At 58.2% G+C, this 17,333-nt stretch overlaps 1 long non-coding RNA gene across 1 annotated transcript in view; it reads left to right on the top strand.

Moving 5' to 3' along the window:
* Positions 1 to 17,041, top strand: part of LOC310885456 — a 62,104-nt gene extending 45,063 nt beyond the window's left edge. The window contains exon 2 of the long non-coding RNA XR_014574807.1: positions 16,295 to 17,041. This is a non-coding gene — a long non-coding RNA (uncharacterized lncRNA). The remainder of the gene's footprint in view (positions 1 to 16,294) is intronic.
* The last annotated feature ends 292 nt before the right edge of the window (positions 17,042 to 17,333 follow it).

The following is a 17,333-nucleotide window of genomic DNA, read 5'->3' as shown; positions in this document are numbered from 1 at the left end:
GCACCACTGGGGATGCAGTACAGTGAGTCCAGAGAGTGCACTGGCACCACTGGGGATGCACAGCAGTGAGTCCAGAGAGTGCACTGGCACCATTGGAGATGCAGTGCAGTGAGTCCAGAGAGTGCACTGGCACCACTGGGGATGCAGTGCAGTGAGTCCAGAGAGTGCACTGGCACCACAGGGGATGCAGTGCAGTGAGTCCAGAGAGTGCACTGGAACCACTGGGGATGCACTGCAGTGAGTCCAGAGAGTTCACTGGCACCACTGGAGATGCACTTCAGTGAGTGCAGAGACTGCACTGGCACCACTGGGGATGCAGTGCAGTGAGTCCAGTGAGTGTACTGGCACCACTGGGGATGCACTGCAGTGAGTCCAGAGAGTGCATTGGCACCACTTGGGATGCACTGCCGTGAGTCCAGAGAGTGCACTTGCACCACTGGGGATGCAGTGCAGTGAGTCCAGAGAGTGCACTGGCACCACTGGGGATGCGGTGCAGTGAGTCCAGAGAGTGCACTGGCACCAATGGGGATGCACAGCAGTGAGTCCACAGAGTGCACTGGCACCACTGGGGATGCAGTACAGTGAGTCCAGAGAGTGCACTGGCACCACTGGGGATGCACTGCAGTGAGTCCAGAGAGTGCTCTTGCACCACTGGCGATGCAGTGCAGTGAGTCCAGAGAGTGCACTAGTACCACTGGGGATGCAGTGCAGTCAGTCCAGTGAGTGTACTGGCACCACTGGGGATGCACTGTAGTGAGTCCAGAGAGTGCACTGGCACCACTGAGAATGCACTTCAGTGAGTCCAGAGAGTGCACTGGCACCACTGGGGATGCACTGCAGTGAGTCCACAGAGTGCACTGGCACCACTGGGGATGCAGTGCAGTGAGTCCAGAGAGTGCACGGGCTCCACTGGGGATGCACTGTAGTGAGTCCACAGAGTGCACTGGCACCACTGGGGATGCAGTGCAGTGAGTCCAGAGAGTGCACTGGCTCCACTGGGGATGCAGTGCGGTGAGTCCAGAGAGTGCTCTGGCACCACTGGGGATGCAGTGCAGTGAGTCCACAGAGTGCACTAGCACCACTGGGGATGCAGTGCAGTGAGTCCAGAGAGTGCACTGGCAACACTGGGGATGCACTGCAGTGAGTCCAGAGAGTGCACTGGCACCACTGGGGATGCAGTGCAGTGAGTCCAGAGTGTGCACTGGCACCACTGGGAATGCAGTGCAGTGAGTCCAGAGATCGCACTGGCACCACGGGGGATGCACTTCAGTGAGTCCAGAGAGTGCACTGGCACCACTGGGGATGCACTTCAGTGAGTCCAGAGAGTGCACTGGCACCACTGGGGATGCAGTGCAGTGAGTCCAGAGAGTGCACTGGCACCACTGGGGATGCAGTGCAGTGAGTCCAGAGAGTGCACTGGCACCAGAGGGAATGCACAGCAGTGAGTCCAGTGAGTGCACTGGCACCACTGGGGATGCAGTGCAGTGAGTGCAGGGAGTACACTGGCACCACTGGGGATGCAGTGCAGTGAGTCCAGAGAGTGCAGTGGCACCACTGGGGATGCAGTGCAGTGAGTCCAGAGAGTGCACAGGCAGCACTGGGGATGCAGTGCAGTGAGTCCAGAGAGTGCTCTGGCACCACTGAGGATGCAGTGCAGTGAGTCCAGAGAGTGCACTGGCTCCACTGGGGATGCAGTGCAGTGAGTCCAGAGAGTGCTCTGGCACCACTGGGGATGCAGTGCAGTGAGTCCACAGAGTGCACTAGCACCACTGGGGATGCAGTGCAGTGAGTCCAGAGAGTGCACTGGCAACACTGGGGATGCACTGCAGTGAGTCCAGAGAGTGCACTGGCACCACTGGGGATGCAGTGCAGTGAGTCCAGAGTGTGCACTGGCACCACTGGGAATGCAGTGCAGTGAGTCCAGAGATCGCACTGGCACCACGGGGGATGCACTTCAGTGAGTCCAGAGAGTGCACTGGCACCACTGGGGATGCACTTCAGTGAGTCCAGAGAGTGCACTGGCACCACTGGGGATGCAGTGCAGTGAGTCCAGAGAGTGCACTGGCACCACTGGGGATGCAGTGCAGTGAGTCCAGAGAGTGCACTGGCACCAGAGGGAATGCACAGCAGTGAGTCCAGTGAGTGCACTGGCACCACTGGGGATGCAGTGCAGTGAGTGCAGGGAGTACACTGGCACCACTGGGGATGCAGTGCAGTGAGTCCAGAGAGTGCAGTGGCACCACTGGGGATGCAGTGCAGTGAGTCCAGAGAGTGCACAGGCAGCACTGGGGATGCAGTGCAGTGAGTCCAGAGAGTGCTCTGGCACCACTGGGGATGCAGTGCAGTGAGTCCAGAGAGTGCACTGGCACCACTGGGGATGCACTGCAGTGAGTCCAGAGAGTGCACTGGCACCACTGGTGATGCACTGCAGTTACTCCAGAGAGTGCACTGGCACCACTGGGGATGCGGTGCGGTGAGTCCAGAGAGTGCACTGGCACCACTGGTGATGCACTGCAGTGAGTCCAGAGAGTGCACTGACACCACTGAGAATGCCCTTCAGTGAGTCCAGAGAGTGCACTGGCACCACTGGGGATGCACTGCAGTGAGTCCACAGAGTGCACTAGCACCACTGGGGATGCAGTGCAGTGAGTCCAGAGAGTGTACTGGCACCACTGGGGATGCACTGCAGTGAGTCCAGAGAGTGCACTGGCACCACTGAGAATGCACTTCAGTGAGTCCAGAGAGCGCACTGGCACCACTGGGGATGCAGTGCAGTGAGTCCAGAGAGTGCACTGGCACCACTGAGAATGCACTTCAGTGAGTCCAAAGAGTGCACTGGCACCACTGGTGATGCACTGCAGTGAGTCCAGAGAGTGCACTAGCACCACTGGGAATGTAGTGCAGTGAATCCAGTGAGTGCACTGGCACCACTGGGGATGCACTGCAGTGAGTCCAGAGAGTGCACTGGCACCACTGGGGATGCACTGCAGTGAGCCCAGAGAGTGCACTGGCACCACTGGAGATGCAGTACAGTGAGTCCAGTGAATGCACTGGCAACACTGGGGATGCAGTGCAGTGAGTCCAGAGAGTGCACTGGCACCACTGGTGATGCAGTATAGTGAGTCCAGTGAGTGCACTGGCACCACTGGGGATGCAGTGCAGTGAGTCCAGAGAGTGCACTGCCACCACTGGGGATGCACTGCAGTGAGTCCAGAGAGTGCACTGGCACCACTGATGATGCAGTACAGTGAGTCCAGTGAGTGCACTGGCACCACTGGGGATGTAGTGCAGTGACTCGAGAGAGTGCACTGGCACCACTGGGGATGCAGTGCAGTGACTCCAGAGAGTGCACTGGCACCACTTGGGATGCAGTGCAGTGAGTCCAGAGAGTGCACTGGCACCACTGGGGATGCAGTGCAGTGAGTCCAGAGAGTGCATTGGCACCACTGGGGATGCAGTGCAGTGAGTCCAGAGAGTGCACTGGCACCACTGGGGATGCACTGCAGTGAGTCCACAGAGTGCACTGGAACCACTGGGGATGCAGTGCAGTGAGTCCAGAGAGTGCACTGGCACCACTGGGGATGCACTGCAGTGAGTCCAGAGAGTGCACTGGCACCACTGGGGATGCAGTGCAGTGAGTCCAGAGAGTGCACTGGCACCACTGGGGATGCAGTGCAGTGAGTCCAGAGAGTGCACTGGCAGCACTGGGGATGCAGTGCACTGAGTCCAGAGAGTGCACTGGCACCACTGGGGATGCACTGCAGTGAGTCCAGAGAGCGCACTGGCACCACTGGGGATGCAGTGCAGTGAGTCCACAGAGTGCACTGGCACCACTGAGAATGCACTTCAGTGAGTCCAGAGAGTGCACTGGTACCACTGGGGATGCACTGAAGTGAGTCCAGAGAGTGCACTAGCACCACTGGGGATGCAGTGCAGTGAATCCTGTGAGTGCACTGGCACCACTGGGGATGCAGTGCAGTGAGTCAAGAGAGTGCACTGGCACCACTGGGGATGCACAGCAGTGAGCCCAGAGAGTGCACTGGCACCACTGGTGATGCGGTGCCGGGAGTCCAGAGAGTGCACTGGCACCACTGGGGATGCAGTGCAGTGAGTCCAGAGAGTGCACTGGCACCACTGGGGATGCAGTGCAGTGAGTCCAGAGAGTGCACTGGCACCACTGGGGATGCACTGCAGTGAGTCCAGAGAGTGCTCTGGCACCACTGGGGATGCACTGCAGTGAGTCCAGAGAGTGCACTGGCACCACTGGGAATGCAGTGCAGTGAGTCCAGAGAGTGCACTGGCACCACTGGTGATGCACTGCAGTTACTCCAGAGAGTGCACTGGCACCACTGGGGATGCGGTGCGGTGAGTCCAGAGAGTGCACTGGCACCACTGGGGATGCAGTGCAGTCAGTCCAGTGAGTGTACTGGCACCACTGGGGATGCACTGCAGTGAGTCCAGAGAGTGCACTGGCACCACTGAGAATGCCCTTCAGTGAGTCCAGAGAGTGCACTGGCACCACTGGGGATGCACTGCAGTGAGTCCACAGAGTGCACTAGCACCACTGGGGATGCAGTGCAGTGACTCCAGAGAGTGCACTGGCACCACTGGGGATGCACTTCAGTGAGTCTAGAGAGTGCACTGGCACCACAGGGGATGCAGTGCAGTGAGTCCAGAGAGTGCATTGGCACCACTGGGGATGCAGTGCAGTGAGTCCAGAGACTGCACTGGCACCACTGGGGATGCACTGCAGTGAGTCCACAGAGTGCACTGGTACCACTGGGGATGCAGTGCAGTGAGTCCAGAGAGTGCACTGGCACCACTGGGGATGCACTGCAGTGAGTCCAGAGAGTGCACTGGCACCACTGGGGATGCAGTGCAGTGAGTCCAGAGAGTGCACTGGCACCACTGGGGATGCAGTGCAGTGAGTCCAGAGAGTGCACTGGCACCACTGGGGATGCACTGCAGTGAGTCCAGAGAGTGCACTGGCACCACTGGGGATGCACTGCAGTGAGTCCAGAGAGCGCACTGGCACCACTGGGGATGCACTGCAGTGAGTCCACAGAGTGCACTGGCACCACTGAGAATGCACTTCAGTGAGTCCAGAGAGTGAACTGGTACCACTGGGGATGCACTGCAGTGAGTCCAGAGAGTGCACTAGCACCACTGGGGATGCAGTGCAGTGAATCCAGTGAGTGCACTGGCACCACTGGGGATGCACTGCAGTGAGTCCAGAGAGTGCACTGGCACCACTGGGCATGCAGTGCAGTGAGTCCAGAGAGTGCACTGGCACCACTGGGGATGCGGTGCCGGGAGTCCAGAGAGTGCACTGGCACCACTGGGGATGCAGTGCAGTGAGTCCAGAGAGTGCACTGGCACCACTGGGGATGCAGTGCAGTGAGTCCAGAGAGTGCACTGGCACCACTGGGGATGCACTGCAGTGAGTCCAGAGAGTGCTCTGGCACCACTGGGGATGCAGTGCAGTGAGTCCAGAGAGTGCACTGGCACCACTGGGGATGCAGTGCAGTGAGTCCAGAGAGTGCACTGGCACCACTGGTGATGCACTGCAGTTACTCCAGACAGTGCACTGGCACCACTGGGGATGCGGTGCGGTGAGTCCAGAGAGTGCACTGGCACCACTGGGGATGCAGTGCAGTCAGTCCAGTGAGTGTACAGGCACCACTGGGGAAACACTGCAGTGAGTCCAGAGAGTGCACTGGCACCACTGAGAATGCCCTTCAGTGAGTCCAGAGAGTGCACTGGCACCACTGGGGATGCACTGCAGTGAGTCCACAGAGTGCACTAGCACCACTGGGGATGCAGTGCAGTGAGTCCAGAGAGTGCACTGGCACCACTGGGGATGCACTTCAGTGAGTCCAGAGAGTGCACGCGCTCCACTGGGGATGCAGTACAGTGAGTCCAGAGAGTGCACTGGCACCACTGGGGATGCAGTGCAGTGAGTCCAGAGAGTGCACTGGCAGCACAGAGGATGCAGTGCAGTGAGTCCAGAGAGTGCTCTGGCACCACTGGGGATGCAGTGCAGTGAGTCCAGAGAGTGCACTGGCACCACTGGGGATGCAGTGCAGTGAGTCCAGAGAGTGCACTGGCACCACAGGGGATGCACTTCAGTGAGTCCAGAGAGTGCACTGTCACCACTGGTGATGCACTGCAGTGAGTCCAGAGAGTGCACTGGCACCACTGGGGATGCACTGCAGTGAGTCCAGAGAGTGTACTGGCACCACTGGGGATGCAGTGCAGTGAGTCCAGAGAGTGCACTGGCTCCAGAGGGAATGCACTGCAGTGAGTCCAGTGAGTGCACTGGCACCACTGGGGATGCAGTGCAGTGAGTGCAGAGAGTGCACTGGCACCACTGGGGATGCAGTGCAGTGAGTCCAGAGAGTGCAGTGGCACCACTGGGGATGCAGTGCAGTGAGTCCAGAGAGTGCACTGGCAGCACTGGGGATGCAGTGCAGTGAGTCCAGAGAGTGCACTGGCAATACTGGGGATGCAGTACAGTGAGTCCAGAGAGTGCACTGGCACCACTGGGGCTGCAGTGCAGTGAGTCCAGAGAGTGCACTGGCACCACTGGGGATGCAGTGCAGTGAGTCCAGAGAGTGCTCTGGCACCACTGGGGATGCACTGAAGTGAGTCCAGAGAGTGCACTGGCACCACTGGGGATGCAGTGCAGTGAGTCCAGAGAGTGCACTGGCACCACTGGGGATGCAGTGCAGTGAGTCCAGAGATTGCACTGGCACCACTGGGGATGCACTTCAGTGAGTCCAGAGAGTGCACTGGCACCACAGGTGATGCACTGCAGTGAGTCCAGAGAGTGCACTGGCACCACTGGGGATGCACTGCAGTGAGTCCAGAGAGTGCACTGGCACCAGAGGGAATGCAATGCAGTGAGTCCAGTGAGTGCACTGGCACCACTGGGTATGCAGTGCAGTGAGTGCAGAGAGTGCACTGGCACAACTGGGGATGCAGTGCAGTGAGTCCAGAGAGTGCAGTGACACCACTGGGGATGCAGTGCAGTGAGTCCAGAGAGTGCACAGGCAGCACTGGGGATGCAGTGCAGTGAGTCCAGAGAGTGCACTGGCACCACTGGGGATGCAGTGCAGTGAGTCCAGAGAGTGCACTGGCACCACTGGGGATGCAGTGCAGTGAGTCCAGTGAGTGTACTGGCACCACTGGGGATGCACTGCAGTGAGTCCAGAGAGTGCACTGGCACCACTGAGAATGCACTTCAGTGAGTCCAGAGAGTGCACTGGCACCACTGGGGATCCAGTGCTGTGAGTCCAGAGAGTGCACTGGCACCACCGGGAATTCAGTGCAGTGAGTCCAAAGAGTGCACTGGCACCACTGGGGATGCACTGCTGTGAGTCCAGAGAGTGCACTGGCAGCAGTGGGGATGCACTGCAGTGAGTCCAGAGAGTGCACTGGCACCACTGGGGATGCAGTGCAGTGAGTCCAGAGAGTGCAGTGGCACCACTGGGGATGCAGTGCAGTGAGTCCAGAGAGTGCACTGGCACCACAGGGGATGCACTTCAGTGAGTCCAGAGAGTGCACTGTCACCACTGGTGATGCACTGCAGTGAGTCCAGAGAGTGCACTGGCACCACTGGGGATGCACTGCAGTGAGTCCAGAGAGTGTACTGGCACCACTGGGGATGCAGTGCAGTGAGTCCAGAGAGTGCACTGGCTCCAGAGGGAATGCACTGCAGTGAGTCCAGTGAGTGCACTGGCACCACTGGGGATGCAGTGCAGTGAGTGCAGAGAGTGCACTGGCACCACTGGGGATGCAGTGCAGTGAGTCCAGAGAGTGCAGTGGCACCACTGGGGATGCAGTGCAGTGAGTCCAGAGAGTGCACTGGCAGCACTGGGGATGCAGTGCAGTGAGTCCAGAGAGTGCACTGGCAATACTGGGGATGCAGTACAGTGAGTCCAGAGAGTGCACTGGCACCACTGGGGCTGCAGTGCAGTGAGTCCAGAGAGTGCACTGGCACCACTGGGGATGCAGTGCAGTGAGTCCAGAGAGTGCTCTGGCACCACTGGGGATGCACTGAAGTGAGTCCAGAGAGTGCACTGGCACCACTGGGGATGCAGTGCAGTGAGTCCAGAGAGTGCACTGGCACCACTGGGGATGCAGTGCAGTGAGTCCAGAGATTGCACTGGCACCACTGGGGATGCACTTCAGTGAGTCCAGAGAGTGCACTGGCACCACAGGTGATGCACTGCAGTGAGTCCAGAGAGTGCACTGGCACCACTGGGGATGCACTGCAGTGAGTCCAGAGAGTGCACTGGCACCAGAGGGAATGCAATGCAGTGAGTCCAGTGAGTGCACTGGCACCACTGGGTATGCAGTGCAGTGAGTGCAGAGAGTGCACTGGCACAACTGGGGATGCAGTGCAGTGAGTCCAGAGAGTGCAGTGACACCACTGGGGATGCAGTGCAGTGAGTCCAGAGAGTGCACAGGCAGCACTGGGGATGCAGTGCAGTGAGTCCAGAGAGTGCACTGGCACCACTGGGGATGCAGTGCAGTGAGTCCAGAGAGTGCACTGGCACCACTGGGGATGCAGTGCAGTGAGTCCAGTGAGTGTACTGGCACCACTGGGGATGCACTGCAGTGAGTCCAGAGAGTGCACTGGCACCACTGAGAATGCACTTCAGTGAGTCCAGAGAGTGCACTGGCACCACTGGGGATCCAGTGCTGTGAGTCCAGAGAGTGCACTGGCACCACCGGGAATTCAGTGCAGTGAGTCCAAAGAGTGCACTGGCACCACTGGGGATGCACTGCTGTGAGTCCAGAGAGTGCACTGGCAGCAGTGGGGATGCACTGCAGTGAGTCCAGAGAGTGCACTGGCACCACTGGGGATGCAGTGCAGTGAGTCCAGAGAGTGCAGTGGCACCACTGGGGATGCAGTGCAGTGAGTCCAGAGAGTGCACTGGCACCACTGGGGATGCACTGCAGTGAGTCCAGAGAGTGCACTGGCACCACTGGGGATGCAGTGCAGTGAGTCCAGAGAGTGCACTGGCAGCACTGGGGATGCAGTGCAGTGAGTCCAGAGAGTGCACTGGCACCACTGGGGATGCACTGCAGTGAGTCCAGAGAGCGCACTGGCACCACTGGGGATGCACTGCAGTGAGTCCACAGAGTGCACTGGAACCACTGAGAATGCACTTCAGTGAGTCCAGAGAGTGCACTGGCACCACTGGGGATGCACTGCAGTGAGTCCAGAGAGTGCACTGGCACCACTGGGGAATGCAGTGCAGTGAGTCCAGTGAGTACACTGGCACCACTGGGGATGCAGTGCAGTGAGTCAAGAGAGTGCACTGGCACCACTGGGGATGCACTGCAGTGAGCCCAGAGAGTGCACTGGCACCACTGGGGATGCGGTGCCGGGAGTCCAGAGAGTGCTTTGGCACCACTGGGGATGCACTGCAGTTACTCCAGAGAGTGCACTGGCAACACTGGGGATGCAGTACAGTGAGTCCAGAGAGTGCACTGGCACCACTGGGGATGCAGTGCAGTGAGTCCAGAGAGTGCACTGGCACCAGAGGGAATGCACTGCAGTGAGTCCAGTGAGTGCACTGGCACCACTGTGGATGCACTGCAGTGAGTCCAGAGAGTGCACTGGCACCACTGGGGATGCAGTGCAGTGAGTCCAGAGAGTGCACTGGCACCACTGGGGATGCACTGCAGTGAGTCCAGAGAGTGCACTGGCACCACTGTGGATGCAGTGCAGTGAGTCCAGAGAGTGCACTGTCACCACTGGGGATGCAGTACAGTGAGTCCACAGAGTGCACTGGTACCAGTGGGGATGCAGTACAGTGAGTCCAGAGAGTGCAGTGGCACCACTGGGCATGCAGTGCAGTGAGTCCAGAGAGTGCACTGGCACCACTGGGGATGCACTGCAGTGAGTCCACAGAGTGCACTGGCACCACTGGGGATGCAGTGCAGTGAGTCCAGAGAGTGCACTGGCACCACTGGGGATGCAGTGTAGTGAGTGCAGAGAGTGCACTGTGAACACTGGGGATGCAGTGCAGTGAGTCCAGAGAGTGCACTGGCACCACTGGGGATGCAGTGCAGTGAGTCCAGAGTGTGCACTGGCACCACTGGGGATGCACTGCAGTGAGTCCAGAGATTGCACTGGCACCACTGGGGATGCAGTGCAGTGAGTCCAGAGAATGCACTGGCACCACTGGGGATGCAGTGCAGTGAGTCCAGAGAGTGCACTGGCACCAGTGGGGATGCAGTGCAGTGAGTCCAGAGAGTGCACAGGCACCAGAGGGAATGCACTGCAGTGAGTCCAGTGAGTGCACTGGCACCACTGTGGATGCACTGCAGTGAGTCCAGAGAGTGCACTGGCACCACTGGGGATGCAGTGCAGTGAGTCCAGAGAGTGCACTGGCACCACTGGGGATGCACTGCAGTGAGTCCAGAGAGTGCACTGGCACCACTGGGGATGCAGTGCAGTGAGTCCAGAGAGTGCACTGTCACCACTGGGGATGCAGTACAGTGAGTCCACAGAGTGCACTGGTACCAGTGGGGATGCAGTACAGTGAGTCCAGAGAGTGCAGTGGCACCACTGGGCATGCAGTGCAGTGAGTCCAGAGAGTGCACTGGCACCACTGGGGATGCACTTCAGTGAGTCCAGAGAGTGCACTGGCACCACTGGTGATGCAGTGCAGTGAGTCCAAAGACTTCACTGGCAAAACTGGAGATGCAGTGCAGTGAGTCCAGAGAGTGCACTGGCACCACTGGGGATGCAGTGCAGTGAGTCCAGAGATTGCACTGGCACCACCGGGGCTGCAGTGCAGTGAGTCCAGAGAGTGCACTGGCACCACTGGGGATGCACTGCAGTGAGTCCAGAGAGTGCACTGGCACCACTGGGGATGCACTACAGTGAGTCCAGAGATTGCACTGGCACCACTGGGGATGCAGTGCACTGAGTCCAGAGAGTGCACTGGCACCACTGGGGATGCAGTGCATTGAGTCCAGAGAGTGCACTGGCACAACTGGGGATGCACTTCAGTGAGTCCAGAGAGTGCACTGACACCACTGGGGATGCAGTGCAGTGAGTCCAGAGAGTTCACTGGCACCACTGGGGATGCAGTCCAGTGAGTCCAGTGAGTGCACTGGCACCACTGGGGATGCAGTGCAGTGACTGCAGAGAGTACACTGGCACCACCGGGGATTCACTGCAGTGAGTCCAGAGAGTGCACTGGCACCACTGGGGATGCAGTGCAGTGAGTCCAGTGAGTGCACTGGCACCACTGGGGATGCAGTGCAGTCAGTCCAGTGAGTGCACTGGCACCACTGGGGGTGCAGTACAGTGAGTCCAGAGAGTGCACTGACACCACTGGGGATGCACTGCAGTGAGTCCAGAGAGTGCACTGGCACCACTGGGGATGCAGTGCAGTGAGTCCAGAGACTGCACTGGCACCACTGGGGATGCAGTGCAGTGAGACCAGAGAGTGCACTGGCACCACTGGGGATGCAGTGCATTGAGTCCAGAGAGTGCACTGGCACAACTGGGGATGCACTTCAGTGAGTCCAGAGAGTGCACTGACACCACTGGGGATGCAGTGCAGTGAGTCCAGAGAGTTCACTGGCACAACTGGGGATGCAGTCCAGTGAGTCCAGTGAGTGCACTGGCACCACTGGGGATGCAGTGCAGTGACTGCAGAGAGTACACTGGCACCACCGGGGATTCACTGCAGTGAGTCCAGAGAGTGCACTGGCACCACTGGGGATGCAGTGCAGTGAGTCCAGTGAGTGCACTGGCACCACTGGGGATGCAGTGCAGTCAGTCCAGTGAGTGCACTGGCACCACTGGGGGTGCAGTACAGTGAGTCCAGAGAGTGCACTGACACCACTGGGGATGCACTGCAGTGAGTCCAGAGAGTGCACTGGCACCACTGGGGATGCAGTGCAGTGAGTCCAGAGACTGCACTGGCACCACTGGGGATGCAGTGCAGTGAGACCAGAGAGTGCACTGGCACCACTGGGGATGCACTGCAGTGAGTCCAGAGAGTGCACTGGCACCACTGGGGATGCACTGCAGTTAGTCCAGAGAGTGCACTGTCACCACTGGGGATGCAGTACAGTGAGTCCACATAGTGCACTGGCACCAGTGGGGATGCAGTACAGTGAGTCCAGAGAGTGCACTGGCACCACTGGACATGCAGTGCAGTGAGTCCAGAGAGTGCACTGGCACCACGGGGGATCCACTTGAGTGACTCCACAGAGTGCACTGGCAACACTGGGGATGCAGTGCAGTGAGTCCAAAGACTTCACTAGCACCACTGTGAATGCAGTGCCGTGAGTCCAGAGAGTGCACTGGCACCACTGGGGATGCAGTGCAGTGAGTCCAGAGAGTGCACTGGCACCACTGGGGATGCACTACAGTGAGTCCAGAGATTGCACTGGCACCACTGGGGATGCAGTGCAGTGAGTCCAGAGAGTGCAGTGGCACCACTGGGCATGCAGTGCAGTGAGTCCAGAGAGTGCACTGGCACCACTGGGGATGCACTTCAGTGAGTCCAGAGAGTGTACTGACACCACTGGGGATGCGGTGCAGTGAGTCCAGAGAGTGCACTGGCACCACTGGGGATGCAGTGCAGTGAGTCCAGAGAGTGCTCTGGCACCACTGGGGATGCAGTGCAGTGAGTCCAGAGACTGCACTGGCACCACTGGGGATGCAGTGCAGTGAGTCCAGAGAGTGCACTGGCACCACTGGGGATGCACTGCAGTGAGTCCAGAGAGTGCACTGGCACCACTGGTGATGCAGTCCAGTGAGTCCAGTGAATGCACTGGCACCACTGGGGATGCTGTGCAGTGAGTGCAGAGAGTGCACTGGCACCACCTGTGATCCAGTACAGTGTGTCCAGTGAGTGCACTGGCACCACTGGGGATGCAGTGCAGTGAGTCCAAAGACTTCACTGGCAAAACTGGAGATGCAGTGCAGTGAGTCCAGAGAGTGCACTGGCACCACTGGGGATGCAGTGCAGTGAGTCCAGAGATTGCACTGGCACCACTGGGGCTGCAGTGCAGTGAGTCCAGAGAGTGCACTGGCACCACTGGGGATGCACTGCAGTGAGTCCAGAGAGTGCACTGGCACCACTGGGGATGCACTACAGTGAGTCCAGAGATTGCACTGGCACCACTGGGGATGCAGTGCACTGAGTCCAGAGAGTGCACTGGCACCACTGGGGATGCAGTGCATTGAGTCCAGAGAGTGCACTGGCACAACTGGGGATGCACTTCAGTGAGTCCAGAGAGTGCACTGACACCACTGGGGATGCAGTGCAGTGAGTCCAGAGAGTTCACTGGCACCACTGGGGATGCAGTCCAGTGAGTCCAGTGAGTGCACTGGCACCACTGGGGATGCAGTGCAGTGACTGCAGAGAGTACACTGGCACCACCGGGGATTCACTGCAGTGAGTCCAGAGAGTGCACTGGCACCACTGGGGATGCAGTGCAGTGAGTCCAGTGAGTGCACTGGCACCACTGGGGATGCAGTGCAGTCAGTCCAGTGAGTGCACTGGCACCACTGGGGGTGCAGTACAGTGAGTCCAGAGAGTGCACTGACACCACTGGGGATGCACTGCAGTGAGTCCAGAGAGTGCACTGGCACCACTGGGGATGCAGTGCAGTGAGTCCAGAGACTGCACTGGCACCACTGGGGATGCAGTGCAGTGAGACCAGAGAGTGCACTGGCACCACTGGGGATGCAGTGCATTGAGTCCAGAGAGTGCACTGGCACAACTGGGGATGCACTTCAGTGAGTCCAGAGAGTGCACTGACACCACTGGGGATGCAGTGCAGTGAGTCCAGAGAGTTCACTGGCACAACTGGGGATGCAGTCCAGTGAGTCCAGTGAGTGCACTGGCACCACTGGGGATGCAGTGCAGTGACTGCAGAGAGTACACTGGCACCACCGGGGATTCACTGCAGTGAGTCCAGAGAGTGCACTGGCACCACTGGGGATGCAGTGCAGTGAGTCCAGTGAGTGCACTGGCACCACTGGGGATGCAGTGCAGTCAGTCCAGTGAGTGCACTGGCACCACTGGGGGTGCAGTACAGTGAGTCCAGAGAGTGCACTGACACCACTGGGGATGCACTGCAGTGAGTCCAGAGAGTGCACTGGCACCACTGGGGATGCAGTGCAGTGAGTCCAGAGACTGCACTGGCACCACTGGGGATGCAGTGCAGTGAGACCAGAGAGTGCACTGGCACCACTGGGGATGCACTGCAGTGAGTCCAGAGAGTGCACTGGCACCACTGGGGATGCACTGCAGTTAGTCCAGAGAGTGCACTGTCACCACTGGGGATGCAGTACAGTGAGTCCACATAGTGCACTGGCACCAGTGGGGATGCAGTACAGTGAGTCCAGAGAGTGCACTGGCACCACTGGACATGCAGTGCAGTGAGTCCAGAGAGTGCACTGGCACCACTGGGGATCCACTTGAGTGACTCCACAGAGTGCACTGGCAACACTGGGGATGCAGTGCAGTGAGTCCAAAGACTTCACTAGCACCACTGTGAATGCAGTGCCGTGAGTCCAGAGAGTGCACTGGCACCACTGGGGATGCAGTGCAGTGAGTCCAGAGAGTGCACTGGCACCACTGGGGATGCACTACAGTGAGTCCAGAGATTGCACTGGCACCACTGGGGATGCAGTGCAGTGAGTCCAGAGAGTGCAGTGGCACCACTGGGCATGCAGTGCAGTGAGTCCAGAGAGTGCACTGGCACCACTGGGGATGCACTTCAGTGAGTCCAGAGAGTGTACTGACACCACTGGGGATGCGGTGCAGTGAGTCCAGAGAGTGCACTGGCACCACTGGGGATGCAGTGCAGTGAGTCCAGAGAGTGCTCTGGCACCACTGGGGATGCAGTGCAGTGAGTCCAGAGACTGCACTGGCACCACTGGGGATGCAGTGCAGTGAGTCCAGAGAGTGCACTGGCACCACTGGGGATGCACTGCAGTGAGTCCAGAGAGTGCACTGGCACCACTGGTGATGCAGTCCAGTGAGTCCAGTGAATGCACTGGCACCACTGGGGATGCTGTGCAGTGAGTGCAGAGAGTGCACTGGCACCACCTGTGATCCAGTACAGTGTGTCCAGTGAGTGCACTGGCACCACTGGGGATGCAGTGCTGTGACTCCGGAGAGCGCACTGGCACCACTGGGGATGCAGTGCAGTCAGTCCAGTGAGTGCACTGGCACCACTGGGGATGCAGTGCAGTGAGTGCAGAGAGTGCAATGGCACCAATGGGGATGCACTTCAGTGAGTCCAGAGAGTGCACTGGCACCACTGGGGATGCAGTGCTGTGACTCCAGAGAGCGCACTTGCACCACTGGGGATGCAGTGCAGTGAGTCCAGAGAGTGCACTGGCACCACTGGGGATGCACTGCAGTGAGTCCAGAGAGTGCACTGGCACCACTGGGGATGCAGTGCAGTGAGTCCAGAGAGTGCTTTGGCACCACTGGGACTGCAGTGCAGTGAGTCCAGAGAGTGCACTGGCACCACTGGGGATGCAGTGCTGTGACTCCAGAGAGCGCACTTGCACCACTGGGGATGCAGTGCAGTGAGTCCAGAGAGTGCACTGGCACCACTGGGGATGCACTGCAGTGAGTCCAGAGAGTGCACTGGCACCACTGGGGATGCAGTGCAGTGAGTCCAGAGAGTGCTTTGGCACCACTGGGACTGCAGTGCAGTGAGTCCAGAGAGTGCACTGGCACCACTGGGGATGCACTGCAGTGAGTCCAGAGATTGCACTGGCACCACTGGGGATGCAGTGCAGTGAGTCCAGAGAGTGCACTGGCACCACTGGGGATGCACTACAGTGAGTCCATAGAGTGCACTGGCACCACTGGGGATGCTCTGCAGTGAGTCCAGAGATTGCACTGGCACCACTGGGGATGCAGTGCAGTGAGTGCAGAGAGTGCACTGGCACCACTGGGGATGCTCTGCAGTGAGTCCAGAGATTGCACTGGCACCACTGGGGATGCACTACAGTGAGTCCACAGAGTGCACTGGCACCACTGGGGATGCTCTGCAGTGAGTCCAGAGATTGCACTGGCACCACTGGGGATGCACTTCAGTGAGTTCAGAGAGTGCACTTGCACCACTGGGGATGGGTTTCAAGCCAACTGCATTAACCGCTCATGCTTCTTTCTTATGAGACGTTAGTAAACCAATTACATAGCCTTGTCAAGACTAAATCACAGGTAAAAATCCTGTACATCTCATGTGGCCAACCACTCCCAACTAGCATTCCAAGAACCAGGAGGTTCGGTGAAAATAGGGCTAGTGCTATTAGAGGGGTGATTATTAGGGTAAGCCCTAAGCTGTCTTTAATGGAGAAGTATGGGTGGAATGGGATTTTGTCGCAGTCTGATACGATTCCTAGTGGGTTATTTGAGCCTGATTCGTGTAGGAAGGTTAGGTGGACTAGGGTGATTCCTGCAATTAGGAAGGGCAGTAGGAAGTGGATGGCGAAGAATCGGGTTAAGGTTGGATTGTCTACTGAGAATCCTCCTCAGGCTCATTCTACTAGAGTTTGCCCAATGTACGGGATGGCTGAGAATAGGTTGGTGATTACGGTGGCCCCTCAGAATGACATTTGTCCTCATGGTAGGACATACCCTACGAAGGCAGTTGCTATTAGGGTGAGTAGGAGGATTACTCCTGTGTTTCAGGTTTCTTTGTATAGGTAGGAGCCGTAGTAGAGGCCTCGTCCGATGTGTAAGTAGATGCAGATAAAGAAGAGCGAAGCACCGTTGGCGTGGAGGTTGCGGATGAGCCATCCGTACTGGACGTCTCGGCATGTGTGAGCTACTGAGGAGAAGGCGAGTGAAGTGTCTGCGGTGTAGTGTATGGCTAGTAGCAGGCCTGTTAGGATTTGTGTGGCTAAGCAGATGGCTAGAAGGGAGCCGAAGTTTCATCAGGCAGAGATGTTGGAGGGGGCGGGTAGGTCGATTAGGGAGTTGTTGATTATTTTTAGTAGGGGATGGGATTTGCGGATGTTAGGGGCCATTAGTGAGTCTGTGTGTTATTAGGATTATTACCAGGATGGAGAGGGCGAAGGATCCTAGGTAGGCCTTAATTAGCCCTGTGTGTATTGAGGTTGCGGCTTTGCTTGCGGCTACTTGTAGTTCAGCAAGGCCCTCTGGCCCTATTTTTTTGAGTCAGGAGAGGTCGATCAAGTGTAGGGCAATGTTTTGTCCCTTTTCTAGTAGGTTTTTGGAGAAGAATCGGTGTACTAGGGGGTTGAAGTACCCTAATGCAGAGGAGAAGTTTATGAGGGGGTTTGGTTTGGGGTGAGTGAG

This window comes from Anser anser (assembly GCF_964211835.1).
Source record: "Anser anser genome assembly, chromosome: 23".
NCBI lineage: Eukaryota > Metazoa > Chordata > Aves > Anseriformes > Anatidae > Anser > Anser anser.
Note: the sequence above shows the minus strand (reverse complement) of the source record. Positions and strands in the feature narration are given on the sequence as shown.